This window comes from Bos indicus x Bos taurus, chromosome 13 (genome assembly GCF_003369695.1).
Source record: "Bos indicus x Bos taurus breed Angus x Brahman F1 hybrid chromosome 13, Bos_hybrid_MaternalHap_v2.0, whole genome shotgun sequence".
NCBI lineage: Eukaryota > Metazoa > Chordata > Mammalia > Artiodactyla > Bovidae > Bos > Bos indicus x Bos taurus.
Genome location: NC_040088.1, coordinates 58,060,362 through 58,076,535, shown reverse-complemented (window position 1 = coordinate 58,076,535; position 16,174 = coordinate 58,060,362). Strand labels below are relative to the sequence as shown.

Sequence of the window (16,174 nt, the reverse complement as noted above, 5' to 3'; positions counted from 1 at the left end):
ACATATGTACTCACAAGTTTGTAATTCACACATGTACAACTCAGAAGATGAGATATTCCATTCCACAGCTCTCAGAGGGTACCAGGGACTTCCCATTCACTGAACCTAGTGGGTTTTTTTCCCCAGTTTTCAGGCTTTTCCACTTTCTTCTAAATTACGTGTTTATTGGCTGTATTGGGTCTTAGTTGCGGTGTATGGGATCTCGTTCCCTGACCAGGGTTCTAACCCTGGCCCCCTGAATTGGGTGTGAGGAGTCCTAGGCACTGGACTATAGGAAAGTCCCTTTTTCACCTTCATGTGTGCTTTGAGATTACTTACTGAGGTTCTTTGCTGCGATCAGTCAGTTCTCTGCTTTCTCTATGAGCTGAATTTTTACTCGCGTATTAAACAGTTTCCACATTTGCATAGAGAACACATTCCCCAGTATTGGCTCTGCATCTTAAATAACTTTCGAATGCCCAAATCAGTCACTGCCCCCCAGACCTCTTCTGTCTGAGCCCTGCATTTGACAGTGATGGGTGGTCTCCTTAGAAACCTTGGTTTCCATTACACTGCCATCTCTGAATCCCTTGCATACATGCAGACATACCCCAGCCTTCTTCACTAACTCTTCTTTTTTCTCTAGTCCTCTACCTGGTCTGCAGGGCCTTTAGCCAGGCTTTATGAGTGTGTGTGTGTGTGTGTGTGTGTGTGTTTTAATTTGCTCTTTTTCTTTCATCTGTACCTTTCCACTTGTCATTTTTGTGTTACTGCTAATTTAACCATTAGGTCAGTGTAGACGACCCTTGAAACTGTCCTAGCTCTGCTGTTTCTCTAGAGTGCAAGACCAGTGTTCAGCTTCCAAGCAGTTGTCTCTGTATGGATATTCTTCCAATGTTTCTAGTGTATCCTGTCGAAGAAGAAAACAATAAACCCTGGTCTTTCTTTCCACCACCAACCTCCTCCTGCTTGTTGTCCTGTGTTCGTGAATGAAGGCGTGACTGCTGACGGTGTGTCTAGGAGTGCGGTGCCTGTGTGTTTAAATGAGAGGGAGAGAAATGATTTTAAAAGTTGAGTTGTCAGTGAGTCTTCAGTGACCTAACTCCTGTTTTTCATGGCATCCCGCCGTCCTCAGAGCCCGTCCATCTCGCTCTGCAGGGCCTCTTACGCACCACCCTGCAGCCCTGGCCTGCACCGTGACTCTCACAGGAGCCAACGTTTTTGCGCCTTTGACGAAGCATGTTCATGGGTGATTTCATTTAAATCCTCAAGACACCATTTTGAGGCAGGTATTGGTACAAGCCCTTGTATTTATAGCTCAGAAAACAGTTTCTTAAGTCTGTTGAAGACGTCTGCCCCAGGCCACACAGCGAGAGAGTGCAGAGCTGAGATCTGAATCTGGGCAGCTTGGCTGCAGGCTCCAGGCTCTTAGCAGCGCTGCTCTTATGCTGTAGTGACAGCATGCTTTATTTTTCTCTCAGTTGGTAATGCAGCAGCTTTTAACCAGTCTCCCCAACTCTTATTCCAACCTAGCAGCAATTTCCCAAGTCATCTCTCGACTTCCCATTGTGCAAAAGCCCGACTTCCCATTGTGCGAAAGACTAGCACAGCCTGGGATTTCCTTGGCAGTCTGGTGGCTACAACTCCATACTTCCATTGCAGGGGTCACAGTTTCGATCCCTGGTCGGGGAACTAAGATCCTACAAGCGGCATGGCACAGCCAAAAAAAAAGGGAATAGCACAGGCTGATTATCGTATCGCCTCCTCCCAAGCTGAGCCACCTCAGTTCCTGCTCTGAGTCTCTGAAATGCGCTCTTCCTCCCTCCATGATGTCTTGCAAAATCCATCCATCCAGCATACTACAGGACAATAGCTCAGTTCTGTTGACAAGTATGGTAAAAGGGTGGGCAGAGACACTGTTCCATTTCTCAGGTCTCTTCTGTCCGCTAACAAACCAAAAGCCATGTGTGCAGCACATTTGGATCCTGACTGGGACAAACCAAATGTAAAAGACATCTTTGAAACTGTTTGGGAAGTTTGAACATGTGTTAGGAATCAGATGATATTAATGGATAACCGGTAATTCTGTTGGGTATAATAATGACTCGGTGGTTATGTTTTTAAAAATGAGACCCACTGAAGTATTTTACAGGCTAAAATGGTACAGCTGCTGGGGTTTGCTTTAAAATGTTCTGGCAAAACAAACCCCCAAAGTGGAAATGATGAAACAAAATTGGTAAAATGTTGAAAAATGTCAGAGCTGGATGCTGTGAGTTCATTATGTTATTTTCTTTACTTATTTTTATGGTTGGTGGAAATATCCATAATAAAATGTTTTAAAAAAAAACCTCTGTTTTAGAGGACAAGTAAAAGACTGCCTACTCTGTGAAGCCTTCTCTGTCAGATTTAATCTTTCCTTTTGGGGAGTCATGTTGTACATTCTCCTGGTGTTTTAATCATTTGGATGCTTGTGCATCCCATCCCATAAGAGTACAAGTTCTTCAGAGGCACACGCCTGCTCATGTTCCTCTTGTATGCCTCAGAAAGCCAGTCTTCGTGTCTCATCTGTGGCAAGTGTAAACGCTTGTTAAGCCGATCTGTTGAGTACTATAATGATGGTGCTCCAAACGGTGTATTATTCATCTTCTGCCATTAATGAGAACCACTGTATAAATATCTCTCTGTTCTCATCACCAGAAATAGTTGTGCTTCTCCCGGTTTATTTTTATCATATGGACACTTTGAATCTTGTAAGTGATCATTTTCCCTCTTTGTGTTGCTACTCTAAGGCTTAGAATTAAATTCGTGGCCCACCCACAGCCAGCGCACAGGCATTCACGGCGTGTGTGTTGGTTGGGGTGTCCTGGCTTTGTGCCTGGCCTCTATTTTTAATTTTCCAGCTTTCATCTTCTTTCTGTCATACATTCCAATCTGACTTTTGGTGGGGGCCAAACTGTAGTGATTTGTGTAGAGTCTTCATTTCCTTGTGAAATCAGTCATGGTACGTAAGTAGTATTCATTCTGTTCCATTGTGTTTCCCAATGTGAGACCATTCTGCATCCACATAGAAGGCAATGTGTTAAATACTTTACATGTTTTTTTTTTTTTTTTTTTAGTACATGTTATTTAAATGAGTCAACAACTCTGCACACTGACTCAGTCTTTATAGATGGTAAAATTGAGGCCAGTGACGTCTTTCCCAGGCCCAAACAGCTGGTATATGTCAAACATAGGATTTGAACCTGGTTATGACTCTTTCTACTTAGCCCACAGCCTCCCTTCCTTGACATTTCCCTTCAGGCTTTGCAAGTTTTGAAATGATGCTCTTAACAAGATTTTAGAACACGTGAAATATCTTTTTAAAATATTTGTTTCACTTCTTGATTCTCTTGTGTCTATATATTATGTATCTGTTTCCTGGCCTCCTTTTATAGTGAACATGCTCCATTCTCTTCTCTTCTGAGTGGGCTAAAAGGGTATCCCACCTGGAAAAAAGAAGGGAATTCCCTGGCAGTCCAGTAGTTGGGATTCCACACTACCCCTGCCGCGGGCATGGGTTTGATCCTTGGTCGGGGAACTAAGATTCCACTTACCACCTGGCATGGCCAAACAAAATAAAAGAAAGGAAAAAAAAAAAAAATATATATATATATATATTATTTAGTATGTATGTGTGAAGTTGGCCTGCCACAGAGTTCAGGGCCCTTTTTTCTACAGGGCAGTGCTCTTGTTGAAAAGAAGGGTTTGGGATTTGAGGGAAGACAAGAAAACCCCTCAGAAACAGAAGTTTAGGAAACCACTCCTAGCTGATTTTCTTTCATTCTCTCAACATCCTCCTTGACCCAGCTGCCCCATGTCCCCTTCACTCACATAATGGCATTGGTACTAATAACTAAGACTTACATTGTGCCAGGTAGTGTGCCGAGTATTGTGCTCATAATCACTCTCATTTGTTCAGAACAACCCAGTGTGAGGGGAATTCTTATGACCCCCCTGTTTCAGATGTGGATCAGAGAGGTCAGGAAACCTTCTCAAAGCCACACAGCACATCAGAGATGGAGCTAGTTTCAGAGCCAGACAGACCAGCTCCAAAACTGGCCTCCTCGTCCCTCCAGTGGTCCCTACCGTCCTTCCCCACAGCACTGGCTTCATTGTCAGGAGCCATGCGCTACTCATTTTTTTAATTATGTAAGTTTCAGGTGTGTGGTATCTGTATACAAAGTCCAGAGTGGTCATCATCGCACATCTAGTTTCATCCCTTATCCTACAGTTGACCTCTTCATTCATTTCACCCTCCCCGCAACCCACTTTCCTTCTGGTAACCATCAATCTCTTTTCTATATCTGTGACTTTGTTTTTTGTTTTGTTTGTTCATTAACTTTGGTGTTTTTGTTTGTTTAGATTCCACATACGACTAAAGTCATATGGTATTTGTCTTTCTCTGTCTGACTTATTTTAGTTAATGTAATACCCTCCTGGTCCATACATGTGGTTGCAAATGGCAGGGTTTCATTCTTTTTTGTGGCTGCCATGGACGGAGGAGCCTGGTGGGCTGCAGTCCATGGGGTCGCTTAGAGTCGGACACGACTAAGTGACTTCACTTTCACTCTTCACTTTCATGCATTGGAGAAGGAAATGGCAACCCACTCCAGTGTTCTAGCCTGGAGAATCCCAGGGACGGGGGAGCCTGGTGGGCTGCGGTCTACGGGGTCACACAGAGTCGGACACGACTGAAGCGACTTAGCAGCAGCAGCAGCAGCATTCCATTGAGTGTATACACGTATATGCATGTATATATTTCACATCTTCATCTATCCATCTGCTGATAGACACTTTGGTTGTTCCCATATATTGGCTATTGTAAATAACGTTACGATGAATATGAGGGTACAAGTATCTTTTCAGTTAATATTCTTGGGTTCTTCAGATAAATACCCATAAGTGGAATAGCTGGGTTATATGGTCGTTCTGTTATTTTAGGAATCTCCAAACTGACTACACCAATTTACAGTCTCACCAACAGTGTGCAAGGATTCTCTTTTTCTCTGCTGTCCATCTTTGAAGACTAACTCAACAGCTGCTATCTTCATCATGCCTTTCCTGACTCCTCGCTTATCCAAGTCTCACTAACCACTGTCCCTTCTCTGATTCCATCGAACCTCACCTGTCTCTCCTCTCTCTGAGAACCGTCACCTTTTCCTGTCTGTTTTGTAGTTACTGATGTACACGTCTGAAGTTCTTTTCTAAACTCCACGCTTCGTGGGAGCAAACCCCTATTCCATTCATCTCACACTCTCTGTGTTTCCCTGCAACAGTGTCCTGCTTTGAGGAAATTCTCCTTAAACATGTGGATAGAAAAGGGGCTTATATGTCAGCGCTTTTCCTATCACACACTTTCAGTTAATGCCTTCTCTGCTAAAACCAGTACAGTGATGTGCACATGTAAACATTTGAGATTTACAGCACATTCCCTTGTTTATCCCAGGAGTAATTCCTAACCAAAATGAGGACTAAGAACATCTAACAAAATTACTCATCCTATAAATATAATTTTATTGCAGTTAATTACTCTATAATTTAAGATGAGAATAACAGATTTGTCAGATTAAACTAACTGGTTGTCAGAAATGCATACAGATCTGCATTTTATTTTCAAGAGTAAAATTCACCATGGTAGAAAGTAAGCCAATCTCTGGATAACAAATTAAAGAAGACAGATCTTGGTTTACTGTTATTTCTAACTCAGCAGGACACATCTTGCTTTTAGATTGGATGGGTAATCAGTATTTCAGATACCTCCAGACTTATCAGGTAGGAGTGATGATTTTGGAACAGTTAACTACTTCCAGTGATTGTGAAGTTTCGCTGACCCACTCACGCAGGCATGATGCCTTGAGTCTTGACTGCGATTTGGGCTCTTGTATGTGATTTCGAAGATATAATAGTGACCAAGTATGGTAACTGCCTTACAGAGATCATCCAGTCTAGTAGCCCAGTGGTCCCCAACCTTCTTAGCAGCAGGGACCAGTTTTGTGGAAGACAATTTTTCCACGGCCCTGGGGAGATTTGGAGTGGGGAACCCCTGCCACCGGGGTTCAGGATGACTCAAGTGCATAACATTTATTGTGCACTTTATTTCTATTATTATTACATCAGCTCCACCTCAGACCATCAGGCATTAGGTCCTAGAGGTTGAGGTCCCCTGTAGTAGATCAGACAGTCAGTAATCAGTAGTGATACAGACGTCTGTAATTTTCACATCTGTTGCCAGCTATGTGCCAGCTTTCCTTCATTCTCTTATCTGCTTAAGAGTGTAGCTGATTTACCTCTACAGCACTGGCTTACCAGGGGTGTACCTCATTATGTCCCTTTTATGACATGTCTTTCTGACAGGCGAAAAGATGTTTCTGCTGCAGTTGGTAAGGAATTATTGAAATGATTAGCTGGGCAAACACAACTCATCATTTATACAGTTTCATACAGTGGCCTTACAGAGCAAGGTATTTTTTTTTCCCTTCCTCGCTGCTTCCAGCTCTATTTTATTTTTTAAGATGCAAGAACTAGTAATATATGCATATCTGACAGGCAGCTTCCAAATGATACAGATCTCATCTTTCCTGCTGTGTGGCTGCCTGCTTTCTCTTGCTTTTTTTTTTGTCATTGAGAGGTTATGACAACACGAGCCATATTGTATTTATAAACATCACGTGTTCCCTTGATATGGCTTGCCGTTTCTGCCAGACGGAACACATGGAAGAAACATTTCTCGTTAACTCAGCATTGGTTTTTAGTTATGCTGATTTCCGGGACAGGAAAAATGCCTTCCTACTCAGATTTAACTTTCATAGAGGAGAAACAAAACCTCTGAATGTCCGTGAAATAGTTTTAACAAGGCTGGATACTGCTCCTTTAAACCACATATTTTGACTAAAAGCTTCCTTCTGTTAAAAAAAAAAAAACAAACCCAAGCCTTGCATTTAGTTACCATCAAGACAGGCGGAGCTGGAAGCATTCGAGAGATGGGTGGTTTCAAGGTCTCTGAACGTCTAGAAAGTTTCTTCTAGAAGAGAACAGTTCGTGGAAGATGTAAGGTAAGAACTGAACTGCACCTTTATAAGAAAATAGGATTTTCAGGATCTGGGGTTCCTGTTGTAGCACGTTTACCTCCAAATGAGTCAACTTTTCTGTATTCAAGTTCAATGCCATGTGGAATTGAAATGCTAGGTTTTTATTTTAACTTCTTGCACACTGCTTAGAAGGAAATTTCTTTGTTATTGGCGTTGGTCTGTTTTTCAAAATCCACTTAAGTTACATTGGGCTATCTCCAGTCTATAAATCTCTGTTTAATCTCGTGATCTTTCTGTTTAACCTTATAATTTAGAAAAGGATTTCGAGTGTCAGTGTTGTTTGCTTGTACAGATCTCATTGATGTATGTGTTTTGTGACAGTTTTCAGTGTTTTCACGAAGATATTTGACTTGCATTCAGTTTCTGAGACAATTGAAAATTTGAAGGCGTGGTACAAATTGGGGGGGCAGAGGAGAGGTTAGTATGCTTCCTTCAATATTCAAGGAAAACATTGTCTGTTGTATTTTCCTTGTGAAAATCACCTTACATTTTAAAATATAAAGGACTTTTTTATCTTGGATTTTAAAAATTCTTTGAGATATATCCATTTAAGCTTTATGTATAACATTTAAAATGTCTGCAATTTTTATATAACAGATATATCCCTGTTATATTGAGGTTTAATGGAAAAACCCGGAAAAAAAATCTGTGGCAGAAATTGTATATACTTGATATAACTATTCTGTCTTATCCTTGCAATAATAGTTCAGTCACAATATTTTGTATATATTTCTTTTAAAGACATTTAATAAGATCAATGTCTTTTTAAGTCAGTCTGTTTCCTTTTAAAGGTACATGTGTGCCTGGATCTGTTTATGTTTATCTCCGTTTATAGATGAGTTCATATGGATGAGAAGTTGTTAACCAATGTGGTCTAAATAATATATATTATTTCATTTGGTCATTATAACCATAAGGCATAGGTGCTATTATACCCATTTTAAGGTAAGAAAACTGAGGCTGAGAGAGATCAAGTGACAAGTCATACACTAGCTAGAATCAAAACTGGGACTGAGCCCCAGGCTGACTGTCTCTCTAGTCCTTGTGTTTAAATCCTACACTGCACTCCCTTCCTTACCAGTAGCTAAGACTCCAAGTCTGCAGTCAGATACCGATAACTTATCTTGAAAATAGTAATTATAAATAAGCAATGCTTACTTGGCTTTAAGAGAAATGGTTCTGTACAGTTTTGGATTTTTTTTTTTTTTTTTTGGTTTGATCTGTAATATCCAAAACCTAGTGGCAGACTGGTTGTTTATCCAGGGACCTGGCTGCAACTTACTTGGAGTGAAAAGAAAACAGTAAATGTCTGATAGTGTCCGATAGTGTGGGGATAGCAAAAAGCACTGCAGAGACACAGAGAACAGATGTGTGGACACAGTGGGGGAAGGAGAGGGTGGGACAAACTGAAAGAATAACACGGAAACATACATTTCCATATGTAAAATAGATAACAAGTGGGAATTGGCTGTGTGACACAGGGAGCTCAGCGCAGTGCTCTGTGACAACCTGGAGGGGCTGGATGGAGTGGGAGGTGGCAGGAGGATTCAGGAGGGAGAGAACACATGTATACCTGAGGCTGATTCATGGTGTATGGCAGAGGCCAACACAATATTGTAAAGCAATTATCTCCAATTAAAAAAAAAAAAGCACTTTGGATGAACTGCCGTCTCCTCCTTCCCGCTTCCTTCTTCACTTCATGTACTGTGGCACTCAGAAAAACCGTCTTCCCAGGACAGGGCAAGGAGCTGATTCATGAGCCCGATTGGCAAGGGAAAAAGTGTCTTTGAATGGAGACAGGCCTGCATGTGCCTGCCTGCTGCCCTTCCAGACTCCTGGCAGCGCTGTTAGGAGAAGGACAGGAAGAAAGTTACAGAACGTCGGAGGTGGAGGGTTCAAGCCACCCCAGAGGCAGGGGCTGTGGCTCTCCTCAACCCCCCACGTATCTGAAGATTGAGACATCCACTCGGCTGCAAAAATATCCTGGTAATTCGCTAGGCGAAATAATTACAGCCAACAGTATCGTCAGGGATGCAGCTGCTCATCCCAGCCCTGAACTTGGGCTGCAGGAGCAAGGCCACTTGCTTCCAGCTTCCATGGCTGCGTAAGATCCAGGGCTGGCTGACAACCAACACGTTGGAAAGTCGATGGGAACAAGACCTTCCTTTTCCTTCAGTGGGGATTCGGGGGGGTGCTGGGTTGTTAGCCATTCCTGGGGAGAAGTTTACACCACACCCTCTGCCCTTTGATATCCAAACTGGATCTCTCAGCTTGGCTCTTGTAAATACAGATGTTAGCGGAAATTGCCTCTGACAGGAAGCTTAAGTCCTGGCATTTTCAGGTGGTATTCTTTGCATCCACGTGTTGCCTCCTTCCTGAGGTTTTGCTTTTCTGTCTTCTCGGTGGGTCTCCATCAGGGAAGCCCAGACTACATAGTACATTGCTCAGGCTCCCTCCGTCCAAGGCCCTACTTTGTAGAGAGCTTCCATGGGTCACTCTTATCATTTCTTGTTTTTAATTGAAGTATAGTTGACTTACAATGTTGTAAATATTGTAATATCAGGTATACAGCAGTGATTCAGTTATACATTTTTTTTTTCAGATTCTTTCCCATTATAGGTTATCACAAGATATTGAGTATAGTTCCTGGTGTTATATAGTAAATCCTTGTTGCTTTTCTATTTTATGTATAGCAGCGTGTCTCTGGGGACCATTATTTCCTTTGTACTTTTTCTAAAATTCACAGCCTTTTATAGAACTACTTTTATATAAATCATGTTACTTATATATATATATATATATTTGTAGGAGAAAAAGCACTTACTAATTTTTTTAAAGAGGAAAAAATGTGTCATTGAGCTACGAATCACCCAGTGCTAAGCCATTTCCTCTCTGTCCTGTTTTGTTCCCATGGGGTCTGCATGTAATTTGCACAAGCGATGTCTGCTCCTGAGACACTTGAACTGCGACTCCAGCTTGGTGGCTGAGAAAATACAACCTGATCTGTGTCATTGGTGTTACCTCAAGAAACAGGCCCAGATGATTTGGAATCATAGGGTTTCGGAGGTGGAAAGAAGGTCTTACCCGTCATCTTTTATAACCCTTCCCCCGTCAGTCGAGACTCTGGAGGCCTGGCATGGATGGAGTGACTTGGTAAAGATCACAGAATTAAGAAGTGACTGACCAAGAACAGGGCTGGACCCCAAGCACGTCCCTTAGACCAGCTCTTTCTCCATCTCTAGTGCCTCCCTGCCTTGGTTCTCATCCCACAGGACCCACCAAGGTGTGTTCTCTTGGTTGATTTAGGAAAACAGTGTATATCTGACTTCCCTGAGCCATCTGTGTTGCAGTTAAGTGTAGCCAGGTTCCCCTTCCTGTCCAGATAGCAACACAACCCTGCCATGGGGCCAGAGCTCATTAATTGGAAATGCATGGGCCTGGCCCCAAAATAAATGGATTTTGAACTAACCAGATTTAGATTATCCAATATTTTTATTGAAGGAGAATAGGCCATCAAGTCAACTGAAAAACAGCAGCTGCTTCAAATTATGAGATGCTTTGAATAAAGCAATCTTGGCTAAAAAGGGTTGGGTAATATAGCATTATTTGCAAAAGTCAGCCTCTTTGCTGAAGCAGTGGCTCCTACAGTAACCTAGCTGGAAACGCTCACATCTTCCTACTGAGAATATTTTCAGAGTTGTTCTTCACTTGGAACCGGTGAGTTTCGACAACACAAAGGAAAACAGATTCTTACATTTTAGTGATTGAATTATATCGTTGTGTCACATATTGGAAAAACAAGTAGCACAGGGAATCTGAGAGTTAATGAGTATTATTGTTCATCCCCACTAAGAAAGAAAAAGTCAACTTAAAACTGATGTCGAGAAAAGCATCGGGCTTCCCAGGTGATCCAGTGGTTAAGAATCTGCCTGCCGGTGCAGGGGACAGGGATTTAACGCGTGGTCCAGAAAGATACCACAGCTAAGCCCGTGTACCACAGCTACCTGAGGCCTGTGCTCTAGAGTCCGTGCTCCGCAGCCAGCGAGACCACTGCGATGAGAAGCCTTCACACCGCCACTGGAGAGCAGCCCCTGCTCACTGTAACTAGAGAGAGCCTGAGCATAACAGTGAAGACTTGGCACGGCCAAAAGTAAATAAATAATTTTTTTTAAATTTAGAAAGTTATTGGTTAAAATCTTTTTTAAAAAAAAGTATTATAAGTAATAGTAATATAGTTAGTGTTAGAATGTGGCCAAGATGGTGACAGTTTTCTTATGACTGAGCAAAATGTAGAAACCAGGGCTTTAAGATGAAGCCCAGATTATGGAGGAGACAGAGCAAGACATCATTAAGCATGATACAGTTCACAACAATGCACTGTTTTGATGTCAGAATAAAATCTAATTCTTCTTTGAGTCCTGGAGGCCTTCGGCGTCTTGTAACTTGGCCCCAAAGAAAATCGGTTCAGTTCAGAGCTGTCCAGCATATTTATGTACTTAAGACCTGTCCAGATAAAAGATGTGGTGGTTGGGTGTATCACTTCAGCTGGAGGACCGCTTCTCCTCGCTCAGGCGGCGCTAACTCCCTCTATATCCTAAAATACAAAGACTATGTTTCCCTCGGCACATGCACTTAATTTCTTTTTTTTTTTCTTTTCCTGTGAAATCAAAGGTCATACTTGCCCTTGCTCTGATTGAACTCTTTGAACCTGTTCCTTTTTGTTTGCCCTTGATATGGTGGCAAGAGCTGCCAAAGGAAAAGCCAAACAAGAAATGGTAGTGATGTCAGTGATGCGGTAATTGAGACATAGTGGGGACCAGATCTATAGCACGCTTAAACTTCAAAGCGTGTTTCTCAGGAAACGCACCTCTAAAGCATTGGGTGTCACAGTCAGGGTCTGATGGCTTCACCTACATGAGTGTCTAGGACTATCTTCACTTCCAACGAGGAAGGTAACTGAATGGAATATTTTGTAGGTGGGTCCCTACTCCCTTGCCAGAGGGACCCAGGGAACATAGCCATAAACTGGATATCATTTTTGCTTGCCTTAAAAATCAGATCTAAAAATGTATTTCCTAGCAGCTGTGTAACTGCAAAACAAAGCAACAACAAAAAATCTGCTCTACTGCAGTGCAAATTACTCACTAGATATCTCCAGGGTTCAGATCTTAATGCTTCAGAAATTTGCTGCAGATTTTACTGTATATATTTAGACCAAGGAGCCTGTTAGCTTGTAATCCAGGATAGAACCTCTGTATTCTCATGAAAATGAGAAATGTGCCACTGTTGGCAACCTCAGGCTATAATTATGTTAATCTGACCATTTGAAGACAGAAATATGTTGTTTTAAAATGTTTCTGTATTTTTTATTATTCGTAACAATGCTCCAAAGAAACTTGGTAAAATGCTAATAAGTTTCTATCCAGTATCACTCTGTGACTAGAGCATAAAAAATGAGTCAGACGTGGTATTTGGATATTTTAGATTTGGGCAGAGAATTTTTATCTACAGATATGTACTCATATTCACAGTGCATCTTAATAATATGAAAACTACCCAAATGTATTTTCATATTGTAAATGTAGAGACAGTGAACATACATGCAAGGCCATCTCTACATATATGCCCAGTAACAAAACATTTTGACATTTGCGTTAAATCAGCACAAATCAGTACCAAAAAAAAAAAAAGTCAAAAAATTTTTGAGCAGTACTGCAAGATAAATGTTTTTCTATCCAGAAGTATTCTAAAGCACACAGGTTTGTGTTTTTAATACAAATGTGGGGCTCAGACTGTATAGTTGAAATTTTGAGCGTATCCCAAATCTTGCCTTTACCTACTTGGTTCAGCTTCCTCCTTACCAACCAAAACTTTTATTCCAGTCACAGGCAAGTGAGGACATGCATTCTCTTTTCATTCCCAAAGAGAAGTTCTCCCCAGTGGTAAGATAGGAAGGGAAGAAGCAAGATGCAAAACAAAAATGTGGGTCATCAGCCATCTCACAATTTTTATAAATAATTAATACATGAATTTATAAATAATTAGTACATGAACCCTGATACTGGGAAAGATTGAAGGCAGGAGGAGAAGTGGACAACAGAGATGAGATGGTTGGATGGCATCACCAACTCAATGGACATGTTTGAGTAAGCTCCGGGAGTTGGTGATGGACTGCAAGGCCTGGCATGCTGCAGTCCCTGGGGTTGCAAAGAGTCGACTGAGAGACTGAACTGAATACATAAATCTACTAGTTGAACCAGTATCGAGTGGATGTGTGTGTGTGTACTCAATCGCTTACTTGTGTCTGACTCTTTGCGACCCCATGGACTGTAGCTCACCAGGCTCTCCGTCCGTGGAATTTTCCAGGCAGGAATACTGGAGTGGGTTGCCATTCCCTCCCTCAGAGGGTCTTCCTGACCCAGGCATTGAACCCATATCTCCTGCGTTGGCAGGTGGATTCCTTACCACTGTGCCACTTAGGAAGCCCTATCAAGTGGATGGGGAGTCTTACGTTGCCTGACCTTGATTCAGGATGGCCAATTCATTTGGGAATAGAAACAAGGAAAAGTACCTCCTTGTTGGTGAGTTGACAGCATATATAATTGGATTTTTCTCAAGAATGAGATCTCTGGAAAATAATACAGTGTTCTGTTCTTACATCGGCTACGTTCAGAATCTTTCTTCTTTAATGAGCTTTTGTATCTCAAGAAGAGAGTGTGTCATTCTCTTCCCTCTTGTATGCCTATATTACAGTCAGCTTATCTGTTTGATTTGCTCTCGATTCATGGAGTGAGCCCATCATTGTTCACTGGTGATATTAATCCTACTGCGCACTGACCACGCTCTTCTGCATGCAACGTCATAAATAATTTAGCTCTTTTGATGTTCACGGCACCAGGAGGGTAACTGCAAGTATTCCCAGACCCATTTGCAGCAGAACCAGGGTCTCAGAAGAGCTCAATGGCAGGACCACAGTTAGGGCTGTGAGACCACAGCCCAAGGAGATCCTCAGGAACGGAAACCAAGTCTTTTCATTCATAATCCAGGGCTCTCTCCACCACACCCTACTGCCTTCCCTCTGAATCATGGTGGAGGAAGGTACTGATCAAAGAGGGAGGATGATTGCATCTTTAAAAAAAAAAGACTTTGGAAACTAATTTGTAGGTTTCAGCACATTGAAGAAGTTGTTGAGAGTTGAAGGTTTTCAGAATCAAGCCAAAAATATCTTCTGATTTTAAGAAACTCCCTTTGTCTGTTTATCAACACATATCTTCCTGTCCTCTATGGGAGAAATTTTGCCCCAATGTTGCTTTTCCGAGAAAGGAAGAAAAGTGAAAGAAAGGGTAATACAAAGAAGGAGAAGAGGGAAAAAAAAAAAGCTGGAGATTGGCTTGGGTAGTAGGGGAAGACGAGCTAGCTCCTTTAGGGTCAGCCTGGAGCCTGTTTCTTTTTGAAGGGAGTTGCAACCTCTTGCTGCTCATCGTGGACTTGGGAAGGTTCTCCAAGATGACAAAGCATTTTTGTCACTTGCCTCAACTCCTGTGTGACAGAAGATTCTTTTCTTTCAGGGGGCAATGTTTGGGGTGTGGAGAGGGGGGAACAACTAGACCAGGGCTCCCTCTTGCCTGATGTTGGCCTCTGTCATATCGCGTGTGATTCCCTTACATACTGAACGGGTATCTGTCCGTGTGGTTTCTCCAGGTTACCCCGTGTCAGGAATGCAGGGCATCACTCAAGGGGAGGAATGCTCAGAGGCCCAGCAGTGTGTCCCTGGGATGCAGAGAAGCAGATCTTGTGACTAGTGGGGAGGCTCCTGGCATTGTCAGAACCTGGTAGGGAGCCGGGACTGTCAGTGCTGGGCGAGTCCTGGCAGGGCGTGGGCGGAAAGCATGCCAAGCCCAGCCTCAGGGTATGCTTGACTCCCAAACTGGTTGTCTTTGAGGCTGTTATTTATCCAAATAAGGAGAGGCAGTGGTTTTGCTGACCATCTCAGATTTCTGAGCCTTGTCCACTGGCTGGCTGGCTGGCTTGATATTTGAACTGAAAACATAAAGGTATTCCTTTGAAATGGAGCACCCTGATGGGGCTCTTGGATGCCCTGGAGTCATCACTTGGAAGGTGGTTTTCCCCCACATTTGTAGATAACAGTAATGTGGTCTGATCTCTGTTACTCTCCTCTTGGTTCTCTTGCAATATTCAATCCAAATGACTTCGTTCAGGTATTTCTGGGCCTGATTTTGGACGGGAGTAATAACTGATCTTAGTGATTCTTGAACAATGGTTCAACTACCCTTCTTTGAAGAGTACTCAGAGGTCAGGTCTCTACATTGATTTCTTAACCCGAGAGTTCGAGATTGTTCTGGCTCTGGTATATTGACTTTGTGGCCCCCATTCCTTCAATCTGTCCAATGGGGATTATATCCTTTATCTGATGAGAATGTGCTGGGAATTAAATAGAAATTTTGGAAAGCATCTGGTAAATAAGAGTCTCCAAAAATGTTTCCTTTCCTTATTTCCATCTTTTCCTGGCAGATTTAATTGCAAATATTTACAGATGGAGAAACACTTATGATAATCACCCAAAATTGAGTAAGGTCAGCTTTCTGAATGAGGATTTAACCAATCCCACAATAGAATGGAGGGCTTCCCAAGTGGCTCAGTGGTAAAGAATCCGCCTGCCAATGCAGGAGACTCAAGTTCAATCCCTGGGTTAGAAAGATCCCCCGGAGGAGGAAATGGCAACCCACTCCAGTATTCTTGCCTGGAAAATCCCATGGACAGAGAAGCTTGGCGGGCTATAGTCCATGGGGTCGCAAAAGAGTCAGACACAACTCAGCAACTAAACAACAGCAACACAATAGAATGGAGATTTTGATGGGAGCTTGCCTCTTCGCTTTACTCCTTAGAACAGTTTTTGTCAAAGAGTAGTCCCTGGACCAGCAGGTCAGCATTATCTGGGAACTTGTTAAAAAGGCAGATTCTCAGGCCCACCCAAGTCCTGCTAAATCAGACACTCAGGAAGTGGAGCCCATTAATCTGTGTTTCAGCAAGCCCTCTGGATGATTCTG

General features: G+C 42.4%; 1 protein-coding gene across 19 annotated transcripts in view; it reads left to right on the top strand.

Annotated features, from left to right (window-relative positions):
• Positions 1-16,174, top strand: part of KIAA1217 (KIAA1217 ortholog) — an 815,330-nt gene that overhangs the window by 702,807 nt on the left and 96,349 nt on the right. Inside the window, exon 1 of one of the 19 annotated variants that reach the window (XM_027559964.1) lies at positions 6,286-7,070. The exons of the other annotated variants lie outside the window; for them this stretch is intronic. The gene's annotated coding sequence lies outside the window, so the exon portion shown is untranslated. Of the gene's footprint in view, positions 1-6,285; positions 7,071-16,174 lie in introns of those variants that run through there. 19 annotated transcript variants of the gene reach the window in all.